Below are 17855 nucleotides of genomic sequence, written 5' to 3' on the forward strand. Positions count from 1 at the left end.
GAGAATCTCTGGGCTTCTGGACCAGCCAGTGTGGCCTAATTGACAAGCTCCAGGTTCAGTGAGAAATACTGTCTCAAAAAATAAGGTGGGGAGGTCGGGCATGGTGGTACAAGTCTTTAATTGCAGTCCTTGGGAGCCAGAGGCAGGTGGATATGTGTGAGACTGGGGCGAGCCTCCTCTGTATAGAATTCCAGGCCAGCTAGGGCTACAGGAAGACCCTGTCTCTAAACAAAACAAAATGAAGCAAAACAAAACAAAAAAGAGAGCGATTGAGGGAGGTGCCAATGTTGCCCTCTGGGGACACACACACACACAGACACACACATACACACCACACAAGAAGTGAAGTTGGATGGAGAGGGGTAGATGTTTAGAAGAATCCAGTCTTTCAGGCTAGGGATGGAGTTCAGTGGTGGAGCACTTAGCTAGTAGAAAAAGAAGGAAGACAGAGAGGGAGAGGAGGAGGAAGGGAGGGAGGGAGGGGAGGGGAGGGAAGGGAGGGGAGCGGGGAGGAAGGACGGAAAGAGAAAAGAAATCAGTTGTTTCATCTTTGGGTACACTGTAGTCACTGCAGGTAGACCAAATTCTAAGTAAAGAATTTCAAACAGATCAGTTGATCATCGCAGAAGATGGCAAGAGCCAGAGGTGGTGGATGAGCACAAGGAAACCGTGTTGTCTTGACACCACAGGGAAGCTCACGTATGAAGTTACAGCACTTGCGGCAGCATGCACAAGACCTGTGCAAGCTCAAGCAAGACAGAAACCCAGCAAGGATGGGGGGTGAGCAAGAAGACCCAGCCCTAGTGAGGGTCTGCTGGCAACTGAGAGCTGCTGAGAGAGGGAGAGGCAGATTTCTTTAAGGGTGAGATGCCTGGTAGATTGACTAGACATCAAGGGACCCACACCCAAGAGCATTTAAAGAACACAAATTAGACTCAATAGGGCTTTAAAAAAATAAAGGACATGAAGTGGAAGGGTAGTAGAGGTGGGGAGAGGAGTCTGAATAAGATCAAAATACACTAGAAAATTCTCAAAGAATCAATAAAAATATTTTTTTAAAGCAGAGGCCATACTGTAAATAAAAGTGAAAAAAAAAATGTTTTTAAGATCAATTGAACAGGATCCTTAGAAACTCTGTGACAGGAGACGGCTCAGGAGAGAAAGAGGACTCAGAATTCTGACAGCAGAGTTGTCAGATAACCCCACTGAGGAAGAGAAGGGAGAGCACGGCGCCACGGGCAAGTGTCATAAAAACGGAGTGAGGCGCATCAGGCGGGCTACGCACCAAAAATGATGACAAGTTTCCAAATGTGTTAACAGTCAACAAAACGCTTTTGTGTGTGACTGCAGGAGATGAGGGAGATTGAAAAGATACAAGACCGTGGGCCACTAAAAGCAGAGAAATGACAGAAATTTCAAGGTATTAATTCCCGCTTTGTGTTTATCTCCTGAGAAGAGGGTGCCGGTAAGCCAGAAAGATAAGAGTTAACCTCAGAGGTAGAGTGAGACACCAAGATCAGGCAAATCTCTAAACACATGTACACACGAGCACCGCTGAATGGACTTAGAGCATTATATGGGTGTATTTATAAATTTATGTGTGTTTATGTAATAAAACCAATCAAAGACAAGAAGAAGAATTGTAAGGAAGTGGGGAGGACAGAAGAGACGCTGGAGAAGGGCTAGGAGGGTCAAAATAATGACAATGCAACATTTGTGTAGGAAATTCTCAAAAAAATTTTTTTTTAATTGAGTGCTCAAAAATGGCAGCCAGTTTGGTTAACTCCCCTGAACAGGACATTCCATTTCAACTTCGTAAAAAATCACAAAAGGAAGGGCTGGACCTCCTTGGAATTTGCACCAATGCCTGTAGAGAAGGAAAGGAAAGGCATTAGACGTTAGAGATGAACTAATATTGACATAACATGCTTTAAAGATGAGGTGATGGGCCAGGTGAGTTTCATTAATTAAACTCCAAATGTCTGTGTTGATTCTGGGCAAGCCAGGAATTGAGAAAAATCAAACTGGATCTATTTGGAGCCAGCATGGATTTGTGATGAACAATTCAAGCCAGACCCAACTCATTTTCTCTTTTGATAAAATTACTAGAGGAGAGACAAGAAAAACACCGAGGACATATGTGTCTGAATTTCAGCTAGGCATTTGACAGGCTCCCTCTTTTTACCCTCGCAGGGAGTACAGTGTTTCCGAAATTGGTATCTGTGAAGAACAGATTTCCACAGGATATTCATAGGTATGCAGGGAATACACACAAATACACTGGGGAAAGAGTTAAACAAAATGTAAATTTTTCTCAGGATTTTGAAGTGTAATCTATAAGATAACAGGCATTGTGGTTCTCCAAGAAGATAGCATGGTATGTAGCACCTCACAAAATTTTTTAAACATAGCATCCATTTTTGCTTAGGCACAAATCTTAATATCTTCTAGAAGATTCTGAGAGATGCTTTACTGGGACAAGAAGTATGTACTGAGTACAACCCACAATGGAAGGCATTCCTATTGTTGGGCCAGTCATAGTCATAAACATTGAAGAGAGATCTCCAGAGGGGTCGCACAAGGCTCTGTCCTTAATTCTGCCTTTAACATCATCAACATTGACTCATCTGAAGAGCTGATGGCCTTTTCCAAAATTATACACACGGTAGAATGAGAAAAGAGAATCTGGAGAGAGGATGCAGGAACGAAATACAGAGGAACTGTGGGACACCATAAAAAGAGCAAATCTACAAATTATAAACAGAGAAAGGAGAAGAATCTTGGGTGAGTGCCAATAACCAGACCTTCAACAGGATTGTAGAAGAAAACTTCCACAAATTAAGGAAAGACACGCCCATTCAGATACAATAGACAGGACCAGAACAGAAACTCCCCATGGCATATCATAGTAAAAACACTAAATATTCAGAACAATATGAGGGTACTGAAAGCTGCAAGAGAAAAACAACCACTTACAGATAAAGGAAAACCTATCAGAATAACAGCTGACTTTTCACTGAAACTTTAAAAACCAGGGGAGTCTGGAACAATGTATTCCAAGTTCAAAATGACCACAAATGCCAACCTGTAATACTTTACCCAGAAAAACTGTCTTTCACAGTCAAAAAAGAAAGAAAATACTTCCATTATATAAATAGGCTGAAAGAATCCATGTCCACTAAACCAGCCCTACAGAGAATACTATAGCAATACAGAGAACGGAAGAAAAGCCTGGCCATACCCAAGAAGCTACAGAAAAAATAAACAAATGAAGCTATAACTGTGGAAACACAAGATAAGACTAAGAACACAAACAGAAAATAAAGTGACAGTAACACACATCTTTAGATAACAACTTCAAGCATCCATAGCCTCGACCCCACAGTCAAAAGATACAAACTAGTTAAACGGATTAAGAAACAAAAACCCATCTTTTTGTTGTCTTCAAGAAACTCATCTCACCTTCAAGGATAGTCACCACCTTAGAGTGACATGACAGAAAAAAATATTTCAGGCAAATGGCACCAAGAAACAAGCAGGTATTGCTATCACAATATCTGAGAAAAGTAGACTTCAGACTAAAATTAATCAGAAGAGATGAAGATGGTTCACAAGAGAATAATCAATCAAGAAAGTAGTACAATCATAAACATATATGCACCAAACCCTGGTGTACCCAATTTCATAAAAATAGTACTATGGGACTATAAAACACAGATTAATCCCAATCCCAATTCAGTAATAGTAACTGACTTCAATACCCACTTTCTCCAATACACAGGTTATCTGAACAAAAAATAGAGAAACATCAGAAATAAATGATAGTATACATCAAATGGACCCAACAAAAGCATCTACAGAATATTCCACCCAAGCACCAAAAATTATACATTCTACTCAGCAGCTCATAGAAGTTTCTCTAAAAGAGACCACATACCGGGCATAAAACAAACATCAACAAATACAAAAGATTAAAATAATTCCATGGAGATTAAACAACACACTCCTGGATGGTGAATGAAAGAAGAAATCAAGAAAGAAACAAAAATATCCTGAAACTAAATGAAAATGAAAAGAACATAACAAAACCTCTGGGGCACTAAAAGCAGGCCTAGGAGGGAATCCTGTAGCTCTAAATGCCTACATTAAAAAATCCAAAAGAGCAGGGCTGGAGCGATGGCTCCGTGGTTAAGAGCATTGGCTGCTCTTGCGGAGGACCCAGGTCCGATTCCTAACACCCACATGGTGACTAACAACCATCTTTAACTCCAGTTCCAGGGGAACCCGATACCTTCCTACTTTTCCAGGCATTGCATTACACTGGTGCACTTATACACATACAGGAGTTATGTGCATATACATAAAATAAAAATAATAAATAAAATATTTTAAAATGTCAAAAAATCAAAGAGCACAAATAAATGACTTAATGATACAAGTTGAGAATCTGGAAAAACAAGAACAAACCCAACACAAACCCAGCAAATGAGAAGAAACAATAAAAATCAGAGCAGAAATCAATAAAATAGAAACAAAGAAAGCAACACAAAGAATTGAATCTAAGAGCTGATTACTACATAGACAGACCACTTTCAGCAAAGTGGTAGGATTCAAAGTCAGTTTACAAATATCACTAGTCTTTTTATACACCAGTAACAAGCAGTCAGAGAAAGAGATCATGAAACACTTCCATTCACAATAACTCCAAAAAAAAGATCTGGGAATAACCCTAACCAAAGTCACTGAAGATCTCTACATGGAAAACTCTAAATGTTTGAGTAAAGAGACTGAGGAAGACACTGGGAGATGGAAGGACCTCCCATGCTCATGGATTGGTAGAATTAACATTGTGAAAATGACCATCCTACCAAAAGCAATATGTAAATTCAATGCAATCCCAATCAAAATCCCCATGACATTTTTCACAGAAATAGAAAAAAACAATCCGAAAGTTCATATGGAGTCACAAAAGATCCCATATAGCCAAAGCAACCCTGAGCACACAGAGCAATGCTGGGGGGATTACCACACACGATTATAAACTATACTGCAGAGCTACAGTAATAAAAACAGCATGGTATTGGCACAAAAACAGACATATAAATCAATGGAACAAAATAGAAGACCCAAACATGAGTGCATGCAATTACAGGCACCTGATATTTAACAAAGATGCCAAAAATCCCCACTGCAGGAAAGACAGCATCTTCAACAAATTCTGCTGGGAAAACTGCTTCTCCACAGGTAGAAGAATGAAATTAGACTCACACCTATCACACTGCACAAAAGTCAATTCCAAATGGATCAAAAACCTCAGTGTGAACCAGGCATGGTGGCACATACCTTTAGACCCAGCATTTGGAAGGCAGAGGCAGGCAGATCTCTGTGAGTTCGAGGCCAGCCTGGTCTACATAGTGAGTTCCAGGCCAGCTGGGGCTACAGGGAGACCCTGTCTCAAAAAGACAAAAAAAAAAAAAGCCTCAAAGTCTCACTGTTGGGGCTAGAGAGACGGCTCAGTGGGTAAGAGCATTGACCGATCTCCCAGAGAACCTGTGTTCAATTCCTAGCACCCACTTGGTGACTAACAACCAGAGTCTGTAACTACAATTTCAGAGGAATCAATGCCTCTGGCCTCCACAGGGATTGAACAACATGGGTGCGCTAACATACATGCAGGTAATACACTCATACACATAAAATAAAAATAATAAATAAAATAAAAGCTCAGTGTGAGATGCTGAAACTGTTGGATGAAATCATAGGCCGTACCCTACAAGACACAGGCCCAGGAAAGGGCTTCCTAAATCATCATTCACTGACTCAGGAATTGAGGTCAACAGCTGACAAGAGTAACAACAAAAACCTAAAAAGTTTCTGTGCAGCAAACGTAACAGTCAAGTGAAGAGGACGCCCACAGGGTGGGAGAGGATCTTCACCAGCTACACATCTGACAGAAGATTCATTTCCGGCACACACGGAACACAAAAAACAAAGTATCAAGAAAACATGTGACCAGTTAAAAAACGTGTTGGGTGTCTGAACGAAGAGTTCTCAAAAGAAGAACTAAAAGTGGCCAAGAAATGCCTTAAAATGTGCTCGGCATCCTTAGTGATTAGGGAAATGCAAATTAAAAACTACTTTAAGATTTCATCTGACCCCAGCCAGAATGGGTAGGATCAAGGGAATAAATGTCACCAAACGTTGGCATGACTGTGAGGAAGGGGAAGCACCTTCCCCGTTGGTGGGACTGCAAACTGCCGCAGCCGCTAAATCGGGGTGGAGGACTCGTTTAAAGAAAAACTAAAAACACATCTACCATGTGATCTGGTTATACCACTCCTTGGCACACACCCAAAGGACTCGGTATCCTACTGCAGAGATTCCTGCTCAGGCCTGTTTGCTGCTGCCTTTTCCTAAGTAGCTAGAAAATGAAAACCACCTAAACTTCCCTCAACCAATGAATAGATAATGAAAATGTGGTAATTTGCAAAATAGGGTTCTACTCAGCGGTAACTAAAAACGAAATCATGAAACTTTCAGGTAAATGGATGGAACTAGAAAGTGCTGTACTAAGTGAAGTAGCACAGACTCGGAAAAACAACCTACACGCCTCCTCTCTCATTTGCGGATCTTAGCTCCAAATCCTTAGATGTGAGTGTATATCCTACTGTGACCACAGGAATCAGGAAAATGGGAAGGAACCATGGGGCAAAGGGGAAGAAAGCTCGAGAGAAGAACGTAGAAGGACCCAGGCATTATCCAAGGGAAAAGGTAGGAAATAGGTGGTAGTTTAACTGGGGAAGGAGGCGGGACTGTACAGGGTTCAGGAGAGGAAAGAGAGATAACTAATACTGAGGTGGTGTGAAAACCCAAAATAAAAATACACCTCACACACCTACTGAAAAACACACATAGAAGATATATGAGAGTGCGAGCGCATAGCTCGTCTATATGACAAAAATCCCTACCAGGCAAGGAAAACCTCCTTTTGAGTTGTTGGTCTGAGTAGTCCAAGAGACTCCCAAATTATATAATACAGGCTATTACCACAGCCCTTGATTACCGCCTAGAACTTGAAGATAAGATCCAATTGCTGACATGATACACTTTTGACACAGGACTTTGAGCAACTGAACTGGAACTGACCGGCATGCTTCCTCCACAAAAGACTAGCTCTCGTGGAATTAGAAGATACTATGCCAGCTGCCAAGGGAGAAAAACAGTGAATGGTCCCACCCAGCTGTGAGGCCTGCGAACCACAGCAGTGACTGACCCAGTGGTGTAATTGTGTCACTTTTTTCCTTGGAGATAATCAACAGCTGTCTGATTGGACTTGAGGTCCACTCAATAGGAGGAAATTCATACATGGTACTCTAAACCTACCAAGTACACGTGGTGGGAGATGCCATAGACCCTAGAGAAAAACCTACTTCTGTCATTTCCCTAGACCAGTGTTATTTCTTACTACCTTCTAAATGTGTGCCCTTATATTTACAGACAAGTGTACCTCTCACCACTCACCAAACAAACTTCCTTTACATCAGATGGAGACTATTACAATGTTCTATAACTGGTCAAATGCAGAGAATAAGCCACTGTGAGGTGTCCAGGCCTAAGTGACACATCTACAATGCAACCTCTTCACCTAGGGCTCCAGGAACATGTTGGAAGATGGGGCACAAAGACTACAAGAGCCAGAGGGATGAGACGCCGCTGCTAGTCAGTGCATTCTAGGCGTGATGGGAAAGCTGCACCAGTGAGATCTCCACACCATGGCAGTCTAACAAGATCAGCATAAGGACAAAACCAGCTGACGTGCCGAGGTGGATGGGGAAACATCAAGGGGTCCCACCTCAAGCTGAGGAGCTTTGGTAATCAATGGATGCTGAAGAAGGGAGACTCAGTCTTCTCCAAGTACTAGCTCCCTGAGGGGTTATCCTAAGTGGGCAGCCCTAAACACAGGTGCACATGAGCACCACTAAATGGACTTAGTGCAGTATATATGTGTGTATGTGTGTGTACATATATATCTGTAACAACATATCTATCCCCCCTCAAAGAAGAGGGAATTGGGGGACATGGGAAGAGCTGAAGGAGAACAGAAGAAGCAGAGATAACAAAAATACAATACTTACACACGAACCTTTCAAAAATAAAAATAAATTAACTTAAATAAATTAACTTAAAATTTTAAAAAATAGCCAAGAAGATCTGGGTTGTCTAACACACACACACACACACACACACACACACACACACACACCAAAAGAGCGAGGACTGGAGAGATGCTTCAGCAGTTAAGAGCACTGGCTGCTCTTGCATAGGACCCAGGTTCAGTTCCCAGCACCAGCATAGCAGCTACATGGTGGATAAGAACCGTTCATAGCTCCAGTTCTAGGGAATCTGACGCCCTCTTCTGACCTCTGCAGGTATTGGATGACACAGGTGCACTTACTTACATGTAGGCAATATACTCATACACATATAATAAAAATAAAATATTCTTAAAATAGCAAAAGCAATAAATAATAAAAACAACAATGGTAGCAAATGCTCTGTGAGACACTTTGCTATCCCTTATATGTGCAGAAAATTTACTTACATAACAGCCCCAATAAGCTGCTATGACTTCCCTCATTTTTACAGAGAGAAGTCTGAGGTATGAAGAAGAAACGGAGGTAAACACAGTTGGATGGTGAGGCTGTCGAGGCAGAAAGTACAACAGGGCACCAGTTCAAGATGGAGCATATACTAAAAAGAAAAGACTACTCGGAACTCACGATGCTCAGATTCTAGGGAACAGACACTTCATATGCTGTGGTGGGAGGATAAACTGGTATAGAATTTCTAGACAGGAATTTGGCAATAAGAAGACTTAAAAATATCCCTTCCCTTCCTCAATCCAGTCATCCCACTTCTGGAACTTCTCCTAAAGCAAAAGAAAGCAGCATGTGAACAGAGATTTCTCCACAGGATTATGCACTGTGTCGCTGCTTTTAATGAGAAACAAATTGTTTCAGTAAATTGCACCTAAAAATACTAAAATGGAATGCAATCTCTAAAAATGATACAGTAAATATATCTACGCACATGCAGAGATATTCCCAATATTTTCTGAGTAAAACCAAAAGCAAGTTTGTTCCGAGAAAAACATCTAGAAATGTACGAACCAAGCTATAAATGACAGCTTATCTGAATAAGGGAGGTGATCAACCAATTATTTTCTTCCTTTGGAATTTTCTATATTTTCGGATGCTATGAAAAGGAGCTTATATACATCCAAAGTAGTTAATGCCATGGTCAAGTGTGGCTGGAACCAACATACCAATGGCCAAAGTCTCGGCTCTACTGTCGCTTTCCAAGTACCTTAATTTCCTCTTCATCAAATAGACATTAAAAACAATATTCACCTCAAGGCTGGCAAGATGGCTCAACGGGTTTAGCTACTTGCTGCAACCTGAGTTCAATCCCCAAGACCTACATGGATCTACATGGTGGATCTACCTACATGGATCTACACGGTGGAAGGAACCAATTCGCACAAGTTGTCTTCTGACATCCACATATGCATGTGCGCATGCGCGCGCACACACACACACATACACACACACACAGATAAATAAATAAACACAAGCCAGGCGTGGTGGCACATGCCTGTAGTCCCTGTAGCATTTGGGAGGCAGAGGCAGGTGGATCTCTGTGAGTTCGAGGCCAGCCTGGTCTACATAGTAAGTTCCAGGACAGCTGGGGCTACAGGAAGACCCTGTCTCAAAAAGATAAAAAATAAATAAATAATAAATAAATAAATAAATAAATAAATAAGAAAACAGTATTCACCTCAAAAGGATGACATGAAAACTAAAAAGAATTACTTCATGTAAAGTACTTAAAACTGAGCCTGGCCCCCGGAAAATTTAACACGGAGCCATTGTTATTGTTCATAATACTAAACAAATTCAGAAAAACTAATTTGTCATCAACCAAATATTTTCAGGACATAACATCCCCAATTTGGATAATATGCACCGTCACTATGCATCCATGCATCCATTTAAAATGTTTAATTTAAACTATAAAAAAAAGTCAATAATATTTTAAAAAGAAAAAAAAAATCAGTCCACTCGGTTACCAAGAGTTGGTGGAGACAGCACATGGCTATTTCATCTGAGAGAGCACCTGTTTGTTGTGTCTGCGTCTGGCTTTGAGGTATTTTATAGCCACATAACTATTATTAGCTATGCAGTCTAGAAGCAGCAAGTTTAAGACATAACAGTAAGAACTGTATGATTATGATGGAAATTAAAGGAGAAAAATATCTTAAACTCAAAAGTAGGAAAAAGACAATAATAGGTTAAATATATTAATGAAACAGATTACTTGGAGTATAAGTAAAGGTCATTAGGAAAAAAACAAATCATGTGACTTTTGAAATCCCTAGGTGTGGGATTGGAGATGGGTCATCAGTTAAGGCGGCTTTCAGCTCTTCCAGATGACCTGAGTTTGGTTCCCCTAACAGGTGGCTCACACCTGCCTAGAACTCCAGCTCTAGGGGCTCTGATGCCCTCTTCTGGACCCCACAAGCACTGCACTTAGGTACACATACCCCCCCCACAGGCACACACAGGCACACACACACACACACACACACACACACACACACACATATAAAACTAAAAAATGAAATAAATCATTTTAAAAATGCCAGCTATATTTAATCTATAATAATCAGTTTGGGTGAGGAGGGCTTTCATAAGGACATTGGACAATGGAGGCCCAAGATGTGGCATCAGTTGGAGAGTATAGACAGTAGGTGTGGCAGTGTGTGCTGGGGACAAAACTTTTACCACATTCCACTATTGGAGTCCATCAGTCAAGGCCTTGTTTGAGTCTGTCTAGGTTCCAGTGGAGAGGAGAGGTGAGAAGAATGTCTCTAGAGGCATAAGGACATCCCCTCTGCTCCCTGCGTAGAGTCTGGGATCCTGCTTTCAACAGCTTCTGTAGATTTGTGATGGAGACAAACTCATCTATGTGGGAACAGTGTGTGTGATGAGCTGCGCGTTGTCAGAGAGAATGGCTTATCTTGTTTCAACTCCTCAGACTGATACTTACAAATGTACTGGGGAAATGTCAGTTTAATCCACTATTGAGTATAATGGCCTGACTTTGATGTTGATTACAAAGTTAAATCTAAAGCCTGTTACATTTCTCATGTTTGGAGTAGTATTGTGCCATTGTGTCACTGGACGTAGGAATGACTTGTTTATAAGCAGAGAGCCATCCATACTTAACTTCAGTAAGATATCAAGAAAATTTGGAAAAGAGGAAAGTAAAACACAGAGAACCACACATGAACAGATACACAAAATTACTTAAAGGAGAAACGTTTCCAGACAGCAAAACTCAATCATCCAGGACAAAGGAAACCAGGCAGATGGGTTCTGCGTATTCACATCCTGTTGACGAGGACAACTCTAAATATAAGATGAATACGTCTTGCCTTGGACCAATTCTATTAAACATTCAATCTGGGCATGCCAGCACATGGGAGGTGGAGGCAGGCAGAGCAAGGGTTCAAGGCCATCCTTGGCTGCATAATGAGCGAGGCAGCCCTAGGTGATGAGACCGTGTCTGGAAAATAAACAGGCAACAATCCTACACAATAGAGCTAGCTCTTCTCTCTGACTTGTCAGTGTGAGCTGCCTTCCTCGTCTCTCCCTCAGAGACAATGCTGTCCTGAGGAGCCCACGGCGAAGACCATGGTTCTTCTGAGTACAGTTTCACAGTGTGTATAACTGAGTTGAGTGATGACTGCTTTGCTTTCTGTCTCGATTTGCAACAGAGAAGTCTTTGTTAACTCTATTTCCATACCAGGAAAACCATTTTCCACTGAATATATTTAATCAGTGTTGTTTCATTTTGTTACATGTATGCGTGTAGTGCCTGCGTGTAGTGCCTGCGTGTAGGTAAGTGCACCCACGTCCTGCAATGCCCACGGAGGACAGAAGAAGCTGTCGGATCCCCTGGAACTGGAGTTACAGACAGTTGTTATGCCATGTGGGTACTGGGATTTGAACTCAGGTCTTCTGCAAGAACGGTCAGTGTTCTTAACCGCTGAGCAATCCCTCCAGCCCCAATTTTATTTACTATTACTGTTTGTGATGTGTATGTGGCACTTACTAAGCATGCCACATGACATTCAAATAAAGACGGTCTGATGCTTAGCATCTACTTTCAGGCCAAGAACAGACCTGAACTGTTGAGAACCTGCTCCTTCAGATTTCTCTCATAACTGTATTCTTGAACAAGGACCCATTCTATGTTGTATTGAAACAGCATCCATCAAGAAATGGAAAAGTAACACTTAGTTCCTTTTCAGAGAATTTTGCCCCTTCTGATCCCTAGGCCTCGGCTAACACACACCCACAAACAGACAATATCAATTAAATCCCACCTACTGTTTACAACACAAATGGGATGTTTCCAAGAATAATCGCTGCTAACAGCACTTTAGATATTCGCCATACACATATACCCAACATGAACATTATTCTAGGTTCAGGGCAAGGAAGGGTCATGAGGTCTTATGCCTGGGTCACAGGAGGAGCACATGGCTTGTGAATATAAGATTAACTTTTTGGTTGCAAAGTCACATAGCAGTCATCTGCCTAAAGCACAAACATGTAGCGCTGTGTGTGTGTGTGTGTGTGTGTGTGTGTGTGTGTGCGCGCGCGTGCGTGTGCACCCATACAGATGTGCTTGCCATGGTGTGCATGCAGAGGTCAGAAGACAACTTCATAGCATCTGTTCTCTCCTTCCACCTTTAAGTGGATTCCGGGGACCAAACTCAGATCATTAGGCTTGCACAGAAAGTGCTTTTACCCACTGAGCCATCTAACCAGCCCCAGTTAACATTATTTTATACATCCCTCTTAAACTTGATTGTGTGTCAGCCCTTAAGGCATCGGATCAATTTTTCTGATGTAGATCGTGCAAGACGTTGGGTCTAGGTCACTCGCACAATCCCTGCTCACTCAGCCTGCTATCAGAGTCCGCTGGAGGCAAGCATTCTACCTGCTACAAGCCGTCATACCAGAGCTCTGTGCTTGGTGTTACTCACTTGGGAGTTTACTGAAGGGTTTGTGTATCTGGGGAGGAACTAGAAGGAAGCGATGAATGTGATATCCTAACCATCTAGGTGTTGAATTCTAGAAACTTCTGTACAACAGATAGCAGTTAGGTAGTCAGACCACACAATTGCAGAACACAATGAGCCTAGATTCTAGGTATGACCCCTGTGGTAGGATAACACGCAGATTAGCTCTGGTATCCAGGCATGGAGAAGCTGATTTAATTTATTAAGATTCCCTGCCGAAAATATAATGTGCTGTTGGTTGTTTGCAGCTACTACCGGTCATGTGGAAGGTACTGGGCAAGTCGCACAGTGGTACCGTCCATTTCGAATTCTCTGCAGAAAATTTTATGTCTGTCTCACCAAATCTGGAGGACTTTTTCTACACATCCAGACCTTTCATCCTGCCTCGTGACAGCCTGAAACACCTCCTCTGTTGTGCTTACCCACAAGAACGGATCCTCTCATTAAGTCTGATCTTTTAAAATTTCACTACAAGAATGCAAATAACCAGCAAGTGGCCCACAGCAAGGAAGTAGTTAAATGATAAAAAATGTGAGCTGCTATGCCGCAAGCTGTGTACAATTAACCAGAATTCAAATATACACCTTGTTTCAATCCCAGCCATTTATCAGATAAAAATAGTCTGCTACAAGAATGTCATGATTAACGAGGTGAGACTCCAGCTAATTACCGTTTCCTCCCGAAGTAATTAGGTTGGCATCGCTAATCAAGATGAATGAACACTGTGACCCGCTTTTTTAAATGTAAAACTCAGAGCCACTCCTGCAGTAACATCATTTCATTCAGGCAATGTAGTACTTATTAGGCTTGTAGTTTGATTAAATTCTTTTGTTACACCAGGCCTTCCACACATGAACACAGCAATGCGGTGATGTTCAAAGAGTTTTTCACCCTTAATTAAAGACCGCAAAGCCTTGTTCAATTCACAGGGCAATACACCGGACAGCTCTGAATTGATAGCTTTTAAGTAGAGGATAAGGGGGGGAGTCTTAGGGCTTGGCCAGCTTTCAGAGGTCGCTCCTCCCACTAGAATTCCACTTGTGACGTGGCGGAATGAATGGGAACTAACTTTATTCTATTTTATTAAATGCTAAATTCTCATCTTGTCACTCTGTTAAGGAACGCAACGCACAGGTCTGTACTCGTGTTTTTAATGCAATTGAGAGAAGGGAGGGAGGACGCATTCTGTTCCTTAATAGAACACACTGCAGTGTGGACAGGTGTGTCCAAAGGAAGAATCTGTGTTTCTGATTCCTGCGGTGGACATCAGTGGATGCGGCCATTTCAGACCGATGGTGACGGTGAAGGACAAACATACTTGTTTTCAAGATGTAATTACATCTTGTTGTCTGTTGAGCAAAATAACTAATTGGATTAACAGCTAAACTGGTCAAGATAAACTGTCAACACGATCGCGTAGCAAGCTTTTACAAAGCATGTCAGTATCTTTGCCCCCAAATTCCGTAGCCAGAGGCTGAAATCAGGTCCTGGCAAATTCATCACTTCCACGCACTTAAGCTTTTATTTCCCTCCCGACGCCGGTCTACTCCTTCACCAGTGGCTTCCCACTTTTTGTTTTCTCTGTGTTTTTCTGTAGTTACTCCAAAGGAGTGGGATTATCCTCTCTACCCTTCCTCTGCCAGTTGGTTTATGTTTCCACTTGCCAGGTTGGGAAATCCTATTTTTATACCCTCTACTTAATTATATTCCCAGTCTAGAATGTGCTGTCTCCTCTTTGATTGATATGCTTGGCTCTCCTGCTGTTTTGTTTTTCTGTGCAGTTCTGTATACAGGAGGAGAAAATAATCTTGAATTTTGACACTTCGTCTAGGTTTAGGAATAGGTTTCTTTTTCAGGGTTTTTCCCTGTTGTAGATATAACCCATAAATGGCTTTTGGCATTGGCAATTTCTTCTTTTTATAAAAAAATCTTGACTTCGTTTAGAAAAGCCGAACCCCGGGTCCTAGCCTGTGTTCTCCTGGGCATCCCCTGATAAACCACAAAAGCCAACCATTCTAAGTAAGAGACACAGGGATAGAAAACGGGCCACAAAGCCACATTGTCCCAGCAGAAAGCCCAGACACCAAGGCCCACAGCACGGGGACAGGTGACTGTGTCAGAACATGTCCCAATGCTCGGGGGTTATTAGGTTGTCACTAGGCATGACACAACATTCTCTTTCTTAATTTTCCAGTTGGGTTTCGAATTCGTCAGAGTTCCGTGTCATTTGCACTACGTTATTACTCTACACCATGCTGCCTTTCTTAAATGTGGCTCCCCTCGCGTTGGGGAGCGTTAGATTTTGTCCTAGGATGTACTAAATAGCTCCCAAGCTTTTTTAGGCTTGTCTCTCGGGTTCTCTCTTTTCTTCGGTGCCTGTCTGTTTAGCTCCTGTTCTGCCTGATAAACCCAAGCTGGTATCTTGTGCTTTCTGCCATGTGTTATTTCATTAAAACATGTAGTTCTTTCTTGGTCTTCTAGATACTTCTGGCACATAAGAGCTGCTAAGACTCGGGCAGTAGCACTGCAGCCTGGGCTCTTGACCCTGATCTAGCCTTCAGTGTCATTGTGTTTGTTTGTTTTATTATATAGCTCAAACCCTGGTGAGAATTCAGGAGTTCAGACAATGCCATAGACATTTAATTTATATTCCTAAAACTGTATTCATCTGCTTCCTTTAAAAAAAAAAAGAAAAGAAAAAAAATCTTAGATGAAATTTTCTTTGTCAAGTTATGAAGAAAATATCTTTCAGCTGAACCCATAGCTAGTGTAATAGTTGAGTTTATACAGCAAAGCTGCTCTTAAACATTATCAGGATGCCTATCAATAAAGTAGCTCATAATATTTCTTCTCTTCTTTTACCTATTTTAGTTACTATTCCTTATACAGTGTTAAATTATTCTGTTTTTTCCCAACTCTATACTTTACACAGATTGATACAGATATATTACAAAATGAAAGTTAATTATTCTAAGCCAGGCATGGTGGCACACGCCTTTAGTCCCAGCACTCAGGAGACAGAGGCAGGCAGATCTCTGTGAGTTCAAGGCCAGCCTGGTCTACATATCAAGCTTCAGGCCAGCTAGGGATATGGGGAAACCCTGTCTCATAAAAAAAAAAAGAAAAGAAAAAAGAAAGTTTATTCTGATCTTGTCCAGCCTGCCCCCGCCTTGTTCATTTGCTTTTCCAAATTAGAATCTCTGCATTTCTTACCCAGGACAATATGTTTGTGATTCAACATTCTAACTTTAAGGCAGAATTTAGAAGGAAAAAAAAAGATCACTTTTACTGAATTAATAAAACAGGCATGGTGGTACACACCCTTGATCTCAGCACTTGGGAGGTAGAAAGGTCACCCTCAACTATACAGCGAGCTTAAAACCAGTTCAGACTACAGAGACCTCATCTCAAAAAACAAACAACAGAGACTAGAAAGAAGTCTCAGAGGTTAAGAGCACTGACTGCTCTTCTAGAAGACCTGGGTTCCATTCCCAGCACCCACATGGTGGCTAACAACCATCTATAACTCCAGTTCTAGGAGATCCAACGTCCTCTTCTGGCCTCCACAGGCATTGCACCACGTGGGTGCACTTACATACATACAGACAGAGCAGTCATACACATAAAATAAAATAAAGAAATCAGGGGCTGGTAAGATGACACAGTAATTAAGAGTTCTTTCAGAGGACCTGGGTTCAATTCCCAGCATCCACATGAAAGCTAACAACTGTCTATAACTCCAGTTTCAGGAGAATCCGAAGCCCTCTTCTGACCTCCACAGGCACTGCACAACACGGGTGCACTCACATACATGCAGGCGATACACTCATACACATAAAATAAAAATAACAAATAAAATGGTTTAAAAATAAATAAAAATAAAAAAAACAACAACAACAACAAAAGAATTACATGGACAATAGCAGATAATAACTAAGCTTACAAGTCATGACCCTGAGTGAATAGTAAAGAAAATTATAAGACAATAGTAATAAACTTAGAATCTTTTTTCTTGCATTATTACTTGAAGGATGAACAAAAGATGGACAGAGGTAACTTGAGGAAAATAGGAGAATGGGCTTTGTCCAACACCAAACTACCACAGCCACGCCACAAACTACCACAGCCATGACACAAACTGGTACAGGAGTTCCCGCAGTGAGGCAGAGCCAAAGAGAAGAAAATTCCATCCTGTTTATTTGACTGTCAGCACTATGTTCTACAAGAACCTGGCCCAGTGTCATGGAATCCAGGGAACCTTGGAGACTTGGAGGCTTCAAGAGCAATCATTTCTAACCTAAGGCCATCTACTCACTTAATTGAAACCCCTGGAAAGAAGTCAGTTTGTGAGCAGAAAATCATCAAGGGTCTTTTCACCTGCCAGGACTCAAGGATGGGGTCCAGGACTGGAGAGATGGCTCAGTGGATAAGAGCACTGGCTGCTCTTCCAGAGGACCCAGGTTTAGTTCCTAGCACCCACATGGTGGCTAACAGCTGTCAGTAACTCCAGTTCCAGGGACTCTGACGCCCTCTTCTAACCTCCTTGGGTCAGACACAGGTACACTTACAAACATGCAGGCAATACACTTATACACATAAAATAAAAATAATAAAATATATTTTTAGGGACTGGAGAGATGGCTCAGTGGTTAAGAACACTGACTGCTCTTGCAGAAGACCTGAGTTCGAATCCCAGCACCCA

The 17855-nt window shown here is 41.7% G+C and overlaps 1 long non-coding RNA gene across 2 annotated transcripts in view; it reads right to left on the bottom strand.

Annotated features, from left to right (window-relative positions):
- Positions 1–1740: 1740 nt before the first annotated feature.
- Positions 1741–17855, bottom strand: part of LOC115070908 — a 75300-nt gene continuing 59185 nt past the window's right edge. For both annotated transcript variants that reach the window (XR_003850007.1, XR_003850008.1), the window contains exon 3: positions 1741–1867. This is a non-coding gene — a long non-coding RNA (uncharacterized LOC115070908). The remainder of the gene's footprint in view (positions 1868–17855) is intronic.

The sequence above is a fragment of the Nannospalax galili genome, unplaced genomic scaffold (genome assembly GCF_000622305.1).
Source record: "Nannospalax galili isolate Female #2095 unplaced genomic scaffold, S.galili_v1.0 scaffold917, whole genome shotgun sequence".
Lineage (NCBI taxonomy): Eukaryota > Metazoa > Chordata > Mammalia > Rodentia > Spalacidae > Nannospalax > Nannospalax galili.